Below are 15229 nucleotides of genomic sequence, written 5' to 3'. Positions count from 1 at the left end.
AAAAGGATCCCTATTATTATTTTTCTGTTTCCTCTTTTTCATATGAGCAGGAGCAAGGACAAGAATATTCTTGTTGAAGCAGATCCAGAACCTGAAAGGACTCTGAAGAGGAAACTAAGATAAGCTAAATTACAACAATCCAGCAAGCACCTTTCAGAAATTTTCGAACAAGAAGAGGAGATGGCAGCCGAAAATAATAATAATGCAAGGAGGATGCTTGGTGACTTTACTGCACCTAATTCCAATTTACATGGAAGAAGCATCTCCTTCCCTACCATTGGAGCAAACAATTTTGAGCTTAAACCTCAATTAGTTTCTCTGATGCAGCAGAACTGCAAATTTCATGGACTTCCATCTGAAGATCCTTTTCAGTTCTTAACTGAATTTTTGCAGATCTGTGATACTGTTAAGACTAATGGAGTAGATCCTGAAGTCTACAGGCTCATGCTTTTCCCTTTTGCTGTAAGAGACAGAGCTAGAGTGTGGTTGGACTCTCAACCCAAAGATAGCCTGAACTCTTGGGATAAGCTGGTCACGGCTTTCTTAGCCAAGTTCTTTCCTCCTCAAAAGCTTATTAAGCTTAGAGTGGATGTTCAAACCTTCAAACAGAAAGAAGGTGAATCCCTCTATGAAGTTTGGGAGAGATACAAATAACTGACCAAAAAGTGTCCTTCTGACATGCTTTCAGAATGGACCATCCTGGATATATTCTATGATGGTCTGTCTGAATTAGCTAAGATGTCATTGGATACTTCTACAGGTGGATCCATTCACCTAAAGAAAACGCCTGCAGAAGTTCAAGAACTCATTGACATGGTTGCTAATAACCAGTTCATGTACACTTCTGAGAGGAATCCTGTGAGTAATGGGACGCCTATGAAGAAAGGAGTTCTTGAAATTGATACTCTGAATGCCATATTGGCTCAGAACAAAATATTGACTCAGCAAGTCAATATGATTTTTCAGAGTCTGAATGGAATGCAAGCTGCATCCAACAGTACTCAAGAGGCATCTTCTGAAGAAGAAGCTTATGATCTTGAGAACCCTGCAATAGCAGAGGTAAATTACATGAGTGAACCATATGGAAACACCTATAATCCCTCATGGAGAAATCACCCAAACCTCTCATGGAAAGATCAACAAAAGCCTCAACAAGGCTTTAATAATGGTGGAAGAAATAGGTTTAGCAATAGCAAGCCTTTTCCATCATCCACTCAGCAACAGACAGAGAACTCTGAACAAAATACTTCTAATTTAGCAAACTTAGTCTCTGATCTATCCAAGGCCACTGTAAGTTTCATGAATGAAACAAGGTCCTCAATTAGAAATTTGGAGGCACAAGTAGGCCAGCTGAGTAAAAGAATCACTGAAATCCTTCCTAGTACTCTCCCAAGCAATACAGAAGAAAATCCAAAAGGAGAGTGCAAGGCCATTGAATTGATCACCATGGCCGAACCTGTAAGGGAGGGAGAGGACGTGAATCCCAAGGAGGAAGACCTCCTGGGAAGTCCAGTGATCAATAAGGAGCTTCCCTCTGAGGAACCAAAGGAATCTGAGACTCATCTAGAGACCATAGAGATTCCATTGAACCTCCTTATGCCATTCATGAGCTCTGATGAGTATTCCTCTTCTGAAGAGAATGAGGATGTTACTGAAGAGCAAGTTGCCAAGTACCTTGGTGCAATCACGAAGCTGAATACCAATTTATTTGGTAATGAGACTTGGGGAGATGAACCTCCCCTGTTCACCAATGAACTGAGTGATCTGGATCAACTGACATTGCCTCAGAAGAAACAGGATCCTGGAAAGTTCCTAATACCTTGTACCATAGGCACCATGATCTTTGAAAAGGCTCTGTGTGACCTTGGTTCAGGGATAAACCTCATGCCCATCTCTGTAATAGAGAAACTGGGAATCTTTGGGGTGCAAGCTACTAAAATCTCATTAGAGATGGCAGACAATTCAAGAAAACAGGCTTATGGACAAGTAGAGGACGTGTTAGTAAAGGTTGGAGGCCTTTACATCCCTGCTGATTTCATAGTCCTAGATACTGGGAAGGATGAGGGTGAATCCATCATCCTTGGAAGACCCTTCCTAGCCACAACAAGAGCTGTGATTGATGTTGACAGAGGTGAACTAGTCCTTCAATTGAATGAGGACTCCCTTGTGTTTAAAACTCGAGGTTATCCTTCTGTAAACATGGAAAGGAAGTATAAAAAGTTTCTCTCAAAACAGAGTCAACCAGAGCCCCCACAGTCAAACTCTAAGTTTGGTGTTGGGAGGCCACAAGCAAACTCTAAGTTTGGTGTTGAACTCCCATATCCAAACTCTAAGTTTGGTGTTGGGAAGTCTCAACAATGCTCTGAACATCTGTGAGGCTCCATGAGAGCCTACTGTCAAGCTATTGACATTAAAGAAGCGCTTGTTGGGAGGTAACCCAATTTTTATTTATCTAATTTTATTGTTTTTTCATGTTTTATTAGGTTCATGATCATGTGGAGTCACAAAATAAATATAAAAATTGAAAATGGAATCAAAAACAGCAGAAGAAAAATCACACCCTGGAGGAGGATCTCACTGGCGTTTAAACGCCAGTAAGAAGCATCTGGCTGGCGTTCAACGCCAGAACAGAGCATGGTTCTAGCGCTGAACGCCCAAAATGGGCAGCATCTGGGCGTTTGAACGCCAGAATTACACCCTGGAGAAGAGCTGGCGCTGAACGCCCAGAACAAGCATGGTTCTGGCGTTCAACGCCAGAAATGGGCAATAAATGGGCGTTCAACGCCCAGAACAAGCACCAATCTGGCGCTGAACGCCCAGAGTTGTGTGCAAAGGCATTTTGCATGCCCAATTTGGTGCAAGGTTGTAAATCCTTGAACACCTCAGGATCTGTGGACCCCACAGGATCCCCACCTACCTCCACTCACTTCTTCTCACCCCTCTTTCACATAATCCCATAAACACTCTTCTCCAAAACTCTTCACCAATCACCTCAATCTCCCTTTCCTATCACCACTTCACCACTCACATCCATCCACTCTTCCCCATAAACCTACCTCATAAACTCCACCTACCTTCAAAATTCAAAATTAATTTCCCACCCAAACCCACCCTATATGGCCGAACCTTACCCCCCCTCCCTTCCCTATATATAGCCCTCCATTCTTCCTCATTTTCACACAACACAACCCTATCTTCTCTTCTTGGCCGAATACACCCCTCCCCCCTCTCCTCCATATTTTTGTCTTCTTCTTCATCTATTCTTTCTTCTCTTGCTCGAGGGCGAGCAATATTCTAAGTTTGGTGTGGTAAAAGCATAAGCTTTTTATTTTTTCATTACCATTGATGGCACCCAAGACCGGTGAATCCTCTAGAAAAGGGAAAGGAAAGACAAAAGCTTCCACCTCCGAGTCATGGGAGATGGAAAGATTCATCTCCAAAGCTCATCAAGACCACTTCTATGATGTTGTGGCCAAGAAGAAGGTGATCCCCGAGGTCCCTTTCAAGCTCAAGAAGAATGAGTATCTGGAGATCCGACATGAAATCCAAAGAAGAGGTTGGGAAGTTCTAACAAACCACATCCAACAAGTCGGCATCCTAATGGTTCAAGAGTTCTATGCCAATGCATGGATCACTAGGAACCATGATCAAAGTAAGAACCCAAACCCAAAGAATTATATTACAATGGTTCGGGAAAAATACTTAGATTTTAGTCCGGAGAATGTGAGATTGGCATTTAACTTGCCTATGATGCAAGGAGATGCACGCCCCTACACTAGAAGGGTCAACTTTAATCAAAGGTTGGACCAAGTCCTCATGGACATATGTGTGGAAGGAGCTCAATGGAAGATTGACTCCAAAGGCAAGCCGGTTCAATTAAGAAGACTGGACCTCAAGCCTGTAGCTAGAGGATGGTTGGAATTCATCCAACGCTCCATCATCCCCACTATCAACCGATCTGAAGTTACTGTGGATCGGGCCATCATGATCCATAGCATCATGATTGGAGAGGAAGTAGAAGTTCATGAAGTCATCTCCCTTGAACTCTACAAAATAGCCGAAAAGCCCCCTCCTGGGGCAAGGCTAGCTTTCCCTCATCTTATTTGCCATCTATGTTACTCAGCTGGAGCTTTCATAAAAGGAGACATTCCCATTGAGGAAGAGAAGCCCATCACTAAGAAAAGGATGGAGCAAGCAAGAGAGCCCATTCATGGATCTCAAGAGACACATGAAGCTCATCACCATGAGATCCCGGAGATGCCTCAAATGCATTTTCCTCCACAAAACTATTGGGAGCAAATCAACACCTCCCTAGGAGAATTAAGTTCCAACATGGGACAATTAAGGGTGGAACATCAAGAGCACTCCATCATCCTTCATAAAATAAGAGAAGATCAAAAAGCAATGAGGGAGGAGCAACAAAGACAAGGAAGAGACATAGAAGAGCTCAAGGACATCATTGGTTCCTCAAGAAGGAAACGCCACCATCACTAAGGTGGACTCATTCCTTGTTCTTATTTTCTGTTTTTCATTTTCTTAATGTTAAGTGCTTATCCATGTTTGTGTCCTATTACATGATCATTAGTAGTTAGTAACTATGTCTTAAAGTTATGAATATCCTATGAATCCATCACGTCTCTTAAATGAAAAATGTTTTAATTCAAAAGAACAAGAAGTACATGAGTTTCGAATTTATCCTTGAACTTAGTTTAATTATATTGATGTGGTGACAATACTTTTTGTTTTCTGAATGAATGCTTGAACAGTGCATATGTCTTTTGAAGTTGTTGTTTAAGAATGTTAAATATGTTGGCTCTTGAAAGAATGATGACAAGGAGACATGTTATTTGATAATCTGAAAAATCATAAAAATGATTCTTGAAGCAAGAAAAAGCAGCAAAGAACAAAGCTTGCAGAAAAAAAAATAGAGAGAAAAAGCAAGCAGAAAAAGCCAATAGCCCTTAAAACCAAAAGACAAGGGTAATAAAAAGGATCTTAAGGCTTTGAGCATCAGTGGATAGGAGGGCCTAAAGGAATAAAATCCTGGCCTAAGCGGCTAAATCAAGCTGTCCCTAACCATGTGCTTGTGGCGTGAAGGTGTCAAGTGAAAACTTGAGACTGTGCGGTTAAAGTCAAGGTCCAAAGCAAAAGAAGAGTGTGCTTAAGAACCCTGGACACCTCTAATTGGGGACTTTAGCAAAGCTGAGTCACAATCTGAAAAGGTTCACCCAATTATGTGTCTGTGGCATTTATGTATCCGGTGGTAATACTGGAAAACAAAGTGCTTATGGCCACGGCCAAGACTCATAAAATAGCTGTGTTCAAGAATCATCATACTGAACTAGGAGAATCAATAACACTATCTGAACTCTGAGTTCCTATAGATGCCAATCATTCTGAACTTCAATGGATAAAGTGAGATGCCAAAACTATTCAAGAGGTAAAAAGCTACAAGTCTCGCTCATTTAATTGGAGCTATGTTTCATTAATAGTTTAGAATTTATAGTATATTCTCTTTTTTTTATCCTATTTGATTTTCAGTTGCTTGGGGACAAGCAACAATTTAAGTTTGGTGTTGTGATGAGCGGATAATTTATACGCTTTTTGGCATTGTTTTTAGTATGTTTTTAGTAGAATCTAGTTACTTTTAGGGATGTTTTCATTAGTTTTTATGTTAAATTCACATTTCTGGACTTTACTATGAGTTTGTGTGTTTTTCTGTGATTTCAGGTATCTTCTGGCTGAAATTGAGGGACTTGAGCAAAAATCAGATTCAGAGGTTGAAGAAGGACTGCTGATGCTGTTGGATTCTGACCTCCCTGCACTCAAAGTGGATTTTCTGGAGCTACAGAACTCAAAATGGCGCGCTTCTAATTGCGTTAGAAAGTAGACATCCAGGGCTTTCCAGCAATATTTAATAGTCATCCATACTTTGGCCGAGTTTAGATGACATAAAAGGGCATTGAACGCCAGTTCTACGCTGCTATCTGGAGTTAAACGCCAGAAACACGTCACAAGCCAGAGTTGAACGCCAGAAATACGTTACAAACTGGCGTTCAACTCCAAGATTTACCTCTATACGTGTAACATTCAAGCTCAGCCCAAGCACACACCAAGTGGGCCCCGGAAGTTGATTTATGCATTAATTACTTACTTCTGTAAACCCTAGTAGCTAGTTTATTATAAATAGAACTTTTTACTATTGTATTAGACATCTTTGATCAGTTTTATGCTATCTTAGACTTTCATGGGGGCTGGCCATTCGGCCATGCCTGGACCATTATCACTTATGTATTTTCATACGGTAGAGTTTCTGCACTCCATAGATTAAGGTGTGGAGCTCTGCTGTTCCTCAAAGATTAATGCAAAGTACTACTGTTTTTCTATTCAATTCAATTTATTCCGCTTCTAAGATATTCATTCGCACTTCAACCTGAATGTGATGAACGTGACAATCATCATCATTTCCCCACGAACGCGTGCCTGACAACCACTTCTGTTCCACCTTAGATTGAATGAGTATCTCTTGGATCTCTTAATCAGAATCTTCGTGGTATAAGCTAGATTGATGGCGGCATTCATGAGAGTCCGGAAAGTCTAAACCTTGTCTGTGGTATTCTGAGTATGACTCTGGGATTGAATGACTGTGACGAACTTTAAACTCGCGAGTGCTAGGCGTAGTGACAGACGCAAAAGGAGGGTGAATCCTATTCCAGTATGATCGAGAACCTCAGATGATTAGCCGTGCTGTGATAGAGCATTTGGACCATTTTCACAAGAGGATGGGATGCAGCCATTGACAAGGGTGATGCCTCCAGACGATTAGCCATGCAGTGACAGCGCATCGGACCATTTTCCAGAGAGGATAAAAAGTAGCCATTGACAACGGTGATGTCCTTACATAAAGCCAGCCATGGAAAGGAGTAGGATTGACTGGATGAAGACAGTAGGAAAGCAGAGGTTCATAGGAACGAAAGCATCTCTATGCGCTTATCTGAAAGTCTCACCAATGATTTACATAAGTATTTCTATCCTTATTTTATTATATAAATTTCGAAAACTCCATAACTATTTTATATCCGCCTGACTGAGATCTACAAGGTGACCATAGCTTGCTTCATACCAACAATCTCCGTAGGATCGACCCTTACTCACGTAAGGTTTATTACTTGGACGACCCAGTGCACTTGCTAGTTAGTTGTATCGAAATTGTGAATGAAAAACAATTTATTAAGACGTGCGTACAGAGTTTTTGGCGCCGTTGCCTGAGATCACAATTTCGTGCACCAGTTAGCTATCAGGACTTGTCGGGTTGGCTTTATAACCGACAGATGAGACTCGTCAGCCATAGGGCAGGCATACATCATTTGCATATGTTTGAATTGTTTGGGTTTGCCTATTTATTTTAGATTTCTATATCATATATGCTATGTTACCTGATTATGTGCTACTTGTTCTACTTGTACTTTAATAGTGTATTACTTGCCTGTATTGCTTGTGTTTGTACAACTAAGAGGTCCCTCATGCTGGTGTCAGTGGACGCTGAGGGTTGTTCTTGACGAGATGAATTGATGATATAATTGAATAATGATGATGATTATTGAATGAGGAAGTTGAGCTCCCTGGGTAGACGCAGTGAAGTGATTTCACTGCTCCAGGTTGATAATGAGATACTTTGAGCTCCCTGGGTAGAGGCAGTGATGTGATTTCACTTGCTCCAGGTGAGGATAAGAGGTAATGCTATAGAATTATTGAGACAAAATAACTGGTGATGGTTTGGCTTATGATTCTGATTCTGATTTTTTGAAGAGTTAGAAAGTTGGGAAGCAAGAAAGATATCAATCAGATTTAGCATTCCCTTATGACAGTTGCCTGTTTATGGACTAGTGAGAACATAGGGTGAATATTTGGTGAAAGGAAGTTTAGGATGCTTAGTGAGTTTTTATTGCAATGCATTGTATTTATTTGGCACTTTTACCGTACTGGGAACCCATGGGTCGGGGGTTCTCATTCCGTATATATCTCTTTTTTTTTCAGATACAGGTTCAGGTGCTCAGAAGTGAGCTGTGGTTCATCTGAGAGATGGCGAATATCTTTACATTCTCTACTTAATATTTACATAGAATCTCTCCACCTTTATTTGAAAAGCTTTATTATGTATTGAGCTCTTTTGAACTTGCCTATAGAGGCTCTTATGTTTCTTTTGGGAGAGATTAGGAGTTTCTGTTGTCAACTACTTTCATACTGTACCCTAGCCGGCCTAAACTTAGCGGGTCGCGACTAGTGGCTATTTACTTATGTTATATATCTATATACTGTCTTTCTCTTACTCTCCTTTATGCCTTTATTTATATATCGCTTTTGGCTTCACGCTTTATCTTTTAGTTATCGATACGTGAGTGATACGACTTCGCGATTTTATTCTTACTCTTTTCAGGCTTCTCGATTAATACTCCTTTCAATTATACTTATAATTATGTATTGAAAATCCATCTTGAGAGTCGTACCACCTTATTATCATTGACTTATGACTCGAGCATAAGGATTTGGATATTAGGGTATTACATTATGGTATCAGAGCAGTTCATCCTCGTGAGCCTGAGGGATGGAACTGCTTATGCTTCAATGCATACTCTGAGTCTGTGTCTGTGCTAGTTAGGGTATCTAACTGATACGTCTATCATGAAGTTCATGAGTGCACCTTTGGTAATTTGAAGCACTTTACTTGAGATATTGAGACTGATCACCTTGATATCACTTGTTTTGTGTGAACAGGAACCAAATGGCGCCGCGTGGACGCGGTCAAGGTCGTACTAGTGCTCAGGAACCGAGAATCAACCCAAATGACCCGGTAAACTTTATGGCGACGTTGGAGAATATGGCTGCTTCTATGCAGGCCACTGCAGCGGCTCTTGGGCAACAGATGAACAATAATGGCAATGGCGATGGTGGAGCTCAGGGCCCAATGACACTAGCAACCTTCTTAAAGGTTAATCCACCCAAGTTCAAAGGAACTACCAACCTGACTGAAGCCGATACCTAGTTTCAGGCTATGGAGCGAGCACTGCAAGCATAGTTGGTACCTGAAGAGCAGTGTGTTAAATTTGCTACCTATCTGCTCACTGGGGAAGCATCGCATTGGTGGCTAGGAACCCGACATCTCCTGCAGCAGGGTGGTGACCCTATCACTTGGGATGCCTTCCAGGTGGAATTCATAAGAAGTACTTTCCGAATGCTGTAACACCCTAATTAGCCTAAGCCTTACCTCGCATCGTAAAGCCAAGGTCAATCAGAGATTACGACAGTTCTAAACTCATACATAATATATACATATATATATAAAGAATAGTATAATCTAGAAGCCCGATGAAAGATATAGCTCAAAAACAGAATTTCGAAGCACAAACGTACTAACGGAGCTACTAGCTTAAGGCATAAGAAACAGAGAAGATATAACAAAAGATAAGTATATAATATCATAGGGAACTAGTCACGACTCGCAGAGTTTAAGCCGGTTAGCCATATACTGATATACAAAACCATACAGTGAAAACAGCTTATACAAGTTTTGTTCTCTCAAATACATGCCTCTAGGCAAAACAAAATACAAAAGGAGAGATGTATAAACAAAATAAACCAAAAAGAACTCCAAAATGATCCAAGATTCTCTGCTTCTGTCACCAACCAAAGCAACTCACCGAGGTGGGTTGCGACCTGCATCTGAAAAACACAACAACAATATGGTATGAGAACCGGCGGTTCTCAGTATGGTAACAGTCCCAGTGATATAGGATATAAGACCTCGGGACGCCAAAGGCAATCCTAAGCTTCATATCAATCACAAGATTCAACTTAAAGCATTCTAAAACATTTAAGCATAATATACCAACTTGACTTAAATAAACCAGGTTATCTATCTTAAGGGATTTCTATTCTAACCAAACACCGCTGTCCCACAGCCTTCACCAACCAATCCTCCATGCGATCCCATCGCCACCGCCTTCCGAACCTCCTCAATCCCAGCAGAAAACACAGATAATGTTCAAAGCAAGTAAAGCACAAGTAGTAGCATATATGGCAAATAATTCAGATAGCAAGTAAGCATGTTATTCAATTAGGCAAACCATTACAAGTAGACAAAGCATACAAGCAGATAGGAAATGCATATGATGAATGCCTGCCCTACTGGCTGTGATATCACATTGTCGGTTCAACTGCCAACCCGACACATCTCCATGGAGACGTTGCCCTTCGGATTTCTCATATGGGAACCCCCGAGATATAGTGCCCGGATCACTGTCCAGGTACCGGCGCCTGCTCGCCCTATAGATCCAAAGGGATGCGAGCGGGATATTCTTGCCTCAGACCTCACATCTCAACGTAAGCGGGATTAACCACCGTCCTTATGCCGCCGCCACTACCTCGACAGGCGGGATTAACCACCGTCCCTGCCAGGCGCATAGCGTCTCAAAATATCATGTAAAAATATTATTTCAATGGTTTTCAAAAGTATTTTCAGCATACATAGATCCATCACTTCAATCTGAGTCCCCGACTCATCTCAACCACTGTCCCTTTATAACTCAGTTTCCAAATACCAAAAGTCTATCATTCCTCATCTCATATACCAATCATCCTTCACCTAACGTCAAACCATTCTCAGCACGCCAGAAACCTAGGCCTCCGTTTTCTAATTTACCTTAAAATCATGTACTAGAGCCCTTAATTTATATCCCATGTTCTAATACTCAAAACTAGGCCCAAACGTCTTAAAATGTTGTTATAGAAGCTTACAACTTTGTTGAAAAGGCAAAATAGTTGAAAACAAATAAATTTTTGAGAAACAGGACGTGTGCACCCGCACATATCAGAAGTAATGAAATTCTGCAACTTTGGAAAATTTCAGATTTTTAACACCAACTTTGAATGATCATAACTTCCTCTTCCAAATTCCAATTTTTTACAAACTTTATATCGATTCGAACAGTTTTCAATAAGCTTTAATGCTAAACTAATTTCAATAGATTTTGAAAACCAAGGCATAAGTTATAATTAGACAAAGTTCACAAAAAGTCAACTTTTACCAAGACTCACAAGAATCTCAATTTACCAACTTTCATAACCCAATCCAACCAAAACCACATCAATTCTATCACATATCAGAATTTACCATTTTCCATATCCAATTTACCACTCCACCATATATAATCATCAATTCTCACTATCAAATACATAATAATACCCTTACTAACCATCATCATTATTAATTTCAACATCAAACTCCAACATCATATTATCAACATCAATATAACCATTTATCAACAATCCCAACACTCACCTTCAATTACCAAAAATATCAATATTTATCATCCATTATCAACCACATCAACAAACCCTCATCAACAACAATAAATCATACATCCCTCATCAACCTGTATAATCATTAAATTCCAACAACATCATTATTCATCATCAATCATTAAATACCAACAACCTCATCAACAACACTAATCATCAATACTCATTAACACCAACAATTCTCCATAATCATCCTTAATCACAATATTCCAAGGATACCAACAATTAACATCAATTTACACATAATCATTCATACACCAACAACATTCAATCCTATCTTAGGGTCAACTAACCTAAGTGTCCATGAATATTATATACTACATAGAGGAAACCGAAACCATACCTTGGCCGATTCCCTTTATGCACCCAAACTCAAAATGAGCACCAACAAGCTTCCAACCATAATCTAAGCTTTCAAATCCACTCCAACAAGCACAAATAAGTTCCAAAAGCTCCCAAAGCCACAATAATCAAACTATATACATATAAATCACCACAAATCAACCTAGGGTTCAACATAAGCATAATCTCACAAGGGTTTAAGAGCTTTTATCTTTCCCAACAGATTTGATAACACAAATCCAAAGCTAAGCAAGGATTAGAGCAAACCTAAACATCCAAAATCATAAAAACCCATTTAACCCAAAACTCTAATAAAACCCGAAATTTTGAAGAGAGAAACTGGGAAGATTTCGTGATTACCTTGAGGGTTTCTTGGGTGGGTTTTGTAGAGCTCTTCATAAGGAATGCGTAGCCGCAAACGGTGCGGCGATCGGAGCTCCGTAGCTCAAGATATGAGCTTGGGAAGTTTGAAGTGAATAGTAACAATGGTGAAAAGCTCTCACCTCTCTCCTCACTTCAGCTGCTGTTGTGTTTAGGTTATGAGGGTGAAAGTGGCTGAAATGGGTTCATTTAAGTGTATTTATATGTTAGGCTTGGGCCCAACTTGGGCCCGGTCCAATCCGTTAGTGTTTTTAGCCCGTTTGGCCTAACTTCGGGCCAAATCTTTAAAATTAAAGCCCAGTTTTCCATTTCTAATGTTTTTCTAAGGTTTTTTGACGGTTTTCACTTTTCTCGTGCGGTACCAGGTAGACTTGAACCTGTTCAACCGGTTCAACTACCGGTTTGCAATTTTTCACGGTTTTTCGTAGAAAGCACATTTTCTGACTCAGAAAGACTCACTGAGTCCAAAAATTACCTTTAAATCTCCAAATTCTCTCTCTAACTTTTTGGAATCTAATTTGGGCAATTAATCACTTAATTAACCGGTTGATTAGTTGCGGTTCTTACAAATGCTGCCAGGACGGCCAAGGAATTGGAGTTACTGCAGTTGAAGCAGGGTGCTATGTCCGTGTCTGAGTATGCAGACAAATTTGAGGAGCTATTCAGGTTTCCCCGCATGTGTCAGGAAACTCCGGGAGACTTCGAGGAATAAAAGTGCATTAAGTATGAAGTAGGGCTCAGGAGCGATATCTTAAGTTCAGTGGGACCAATGGAGATCAGAACTTTCTCAGAGTTGGTGAATAAGGGCAGGGTTGCTGAAGAGTGTGTGAAAAAGGTGGCTGCAGAAAGAGGAAGTCACAGGGGACCTTTTCAACAGAACCGAGGAAAGGACTTTTGGTGCACGAAATTGTGATGTCCAGGCTCAAACAATCCCTGGCAACGTGAGCAACTTGGTGCGCTGATCTCAGTACATAATTGTCACAACTTCGATACAACTAACCAGCAAGTGCACTGGGTCGTCCAAGTAATACCTTACGTGAGTAAGGGTCGAATCCCACGGAGATTGTTGGTATGAAGCAAGCTATGGTCACCTTGTAAATCTCAGTCAGGCAGATATAAAGTGATAATGGTGTTTTCGAATATTATATAATAAAATAGGGATAGAGATACTTATGTAAATCATTGGTAGGAATTTCAGATAAGCGAATGGAGATGCTTTTCGTTCCTCTGAACCTCTGCTTTCCTGCTATCTTCATCCAATCAGTCTTACTCCTTTCCATGGCTGGCTTTATGCAAGGGCATCACCGTTGTCAGTGGCTACATCCCCTCCTCTCAGTGAATAATATGCTCATGCACCCTGTCACGGCACGGCTATTCATCTGTCGGTTCCCGATCATGCTGGAATAGGATTCACCCTCCTTTTGCGTCTGTCACTAACGCCCAGCACTCGCGAGTTTGAAGCTCGTCACAGTCATTCAATCATTGAATCCTACTCAGAATACCACAGACAAGGTTTAGACCTTCCGGATTCTCTTGAATGCCGCCATCATTCTAGCTTACGCCACGAAGATTCTGGTTAGGAGATCTAGGAGATACTCATTCTAGCTTAATTCATGTAGAACAGAAGTGTTTGTCAGGCACGCGTTCATAAGGGAGAAGGATGATGAGCGTCACACATAATCATCACCTTCATCACGTTCTTGGGTGCGAATGGATATCTTAGAAGCGAAATAAGAAGAATTGAATAGAAAACAGTAGTACTTTGCATTAATCTTTGAGGAACAGCAGAGCTCCACACCTTAATCTATGGAGTGTAGAAACTCTACCGTATGAAAATACATAAGTGAAGGTCCAGGCATGGCCGTGTGGCCATCCCCTATTGTCTAAGAACAATGCGTTCAAAGATGCCTAATACAGTAGTAAAAGGTCCTATTTATAATAAACTAGTCACTAGGGTTTACATGAGTAAGTAATTGATGCATAAATCCACTTCCGGGGCCCACTTGGTGTGTGTTTGGGCTTGGGCTTGAGTGTTGCACGTGCAGAGGCCAATTGTGGAGTTGAACGCCAGTTTCTGTGCCAGTTTGGGCGTTCAACTCTGGTTTTGGATCCTTTTCTGGCGCTGGACGCCAGATTTGGGTAGAAGGCTGGCGTTGAACGCCAGTTTACGTCATCAATTCTTGGCCAAAGTATGGACTATTATATATTGCTGGAAAGCCCTGGATGTCTACTTTCCAACGCAATTGAAAGTGCGCCATTTCGAGTTCTGTAGCTCCAGAAAATCCACTTTGAGTGCAGGGAGGTCAGAATCCAACAGCATCAGCAGTCCTTTTTCAACCTCTGAATCTGATTTCTGCTCAAGTCCCTCAATTTCAGCTAGAAAATACCTGAAATCACAGAAAAACACACAAACTCATAGTAAAGTCCAGAAATGTGAATTTAACACAAAATCTATTAAAAACATCCCTAAAAGTAACTAGATCCTACTAAAAATATACTAAAAACAATGCCAAAAAGCGTATAAATTATCCGCTCATCACAACACCAAACTTAAATTGTTGCTTGTCCCCAAGCAACTAAAAATCAAAATAGGATAAAAAGAATAGAATATACTATAAATTCCAAACTATCAATGAAACAGAGCTTCAATCATATGAGCGGGACTTATAGCTTTTTGCCTCTTGAATAGTTTTGGCATCTCACTTTATCCATTGAGGTTCAGAATGATTGGCATCTATAGGAACTCAGATTTCAGATAGTGTTATTGACTCTCCTAGTTCAGTATGATGATTCTTGAACACAGCTATTTTATGAGTCTTGGCCGTGGCCCTAAGCACTTTGTTTTCCAGTATTACCACCGGATACATAAATGCCACAGACACATAATTGGGTGAACCTTTTCAGATTGTGACTCAGCTTTGCTAAAGTCCCCAATTAGAGGTGTCCAGGGTTCTTAAGCACACTCTTTTTTTTGCTTTGGACCTTGACTTTAACCGCTCAGTCTCAAGTTTTCACTTGACACCTACACGCCACAAGCACATGGTTAGGGACAACTTGGTTTAGCCGCTTAGACCAGGATTTTATTCCTTTAGGCCCTCCTATCCACTGATGCTCAAAGCCTTTGGATCCTTTTTAATTGCCCTTGCCT

General features: G+C 40.7%; 1 non-coding gene across 1 annotated transcript; it reads right to left on the bottom strand.

Annotated features, from left to right (window-relative positions):
• Positions 1-576: 576 nt before the first annotated feature.
• LOC148581391 (small nucleolar RNA R71) lies at positions 577-684 on the bottom strand. Its single transcript, XR_015897016.1, has one exon. It is a non-coding gene; the product is annotated as a small nucleolar RNA R71 (small nucleolar RNA).
• Between the last annotated feature and the right edge of the window lie 14545 nt (positions 685-15229).

Source organism: Arachis ipaensis, chromosome B10 (assembly GCF_059453495.1).
Source record: "Arachis ipaensis isolate K30076 ecotype BB chromosome B10, ASM5945349v1, whole genome shotgun sequence".
Lineage (NCBI taxonomy): Eukaryota > Viridiplantae > Streptophyta > Magnoliopsida > Fabales > Fabaceae > Arachis > Arachis ipaensis.
This window is presented reverse-complemented; position numbering and strand designations above follow the sequence as displayed.